At 43.5% G+C, this 741-nt stretch overlaps 1 protein-coding gene across 1 annotated transcript in view; it reads left to right on the top strand.

Annotated features, from left to right (window-relative positions):
• The window catches only part of LOC119581746 (transmembrane protein 53-B-like), a gene marked incomplete in the record, with an annotated part of 25,578 nt that overhangs the window by 20,849 nt on the left and 3,988 nt on the right, over positions 1-741 (top strand).

Here is a 741-nt window from a genome sequence, read left to right as displayed (position 1 = left end):
CCCGATGTCAATTTAACCCCAAGGGAAAAAATTTTAAGTTTTGTTTTTTATGGCCACGGGTTTCATGCGTATTATTTGTAAATGTGTGAAAAAACGACTTTAAGTCTTTTCCCTTTAGCTCTTTTTCAGCACACGAGATGGGCCCCTTGCCTGGGCAGTGGGACTTTTTCCCCCCTTCCATTAGGGCAAAAAAAAAAGTAATTTCCCCCTTTTTTGAAAAAAAAAAACTCTCACGCCCCGTCCCGGGGCCCGTCTTGGGCCCCCGAGCTCATTGCGCCCAAAATTTTCCCAAATGCGTCGGTCAAAGGAATGGCCACTGGGCATTTTCCTACTCAAGAAACAAGAAGCGAAAAGAATTGGGAGTGAGAATTTTTTTTTTGGTTTTTGTGCTTAAAAAGAGGTTAACCAGCTTGGGTTCCTCAAACGATCGGCATTGGGGAAACTCGTATTAGCAGAAACTTTGGGAATAGGGGGAAAAAGTGATTTCAACTGAAAAATTTCAAGAGAAGTATTGCATTTGCGTTAAAATATCATTATCCCCCAATTTATTCAATGCATTTTTCAACAGTTTACGAAGCAAAGCCATGAAAAAAATTTTTGTTTAAGGGAAAATATGAGGGGATAAATTGAGAAACCCCCTTTGGGAAACCCTTTCCCTCATTTTTTTTTTCCCGGGGTCCCCCCCTCCCCGGCCGTCGGCTGGGCCATTTCTCCCCTTCCACTCGCCTGGCCCCGCTGACT

Source organism: Penaeus monodon, chromosome 15 (assembly GCF_015228065.2).
Source record: "Penaeus monodon isolate SGIC_2016 chromosome 15, NSTDA_Pmon_1, whole genome shotgun sequence".
In the NCBI taxonomy this organism is placed as follows: Eukaryota; Metazoa; Arthropoda; class Malacostraca; order Decapoda; family Penaeidae; genus Penaeus; species Penaeus monodon.
The sequence above is the reverse complement of the archived record's forward strand: the minus strand, read 5'-3'. Positions and strand labels throughout refer to the sequence as shown.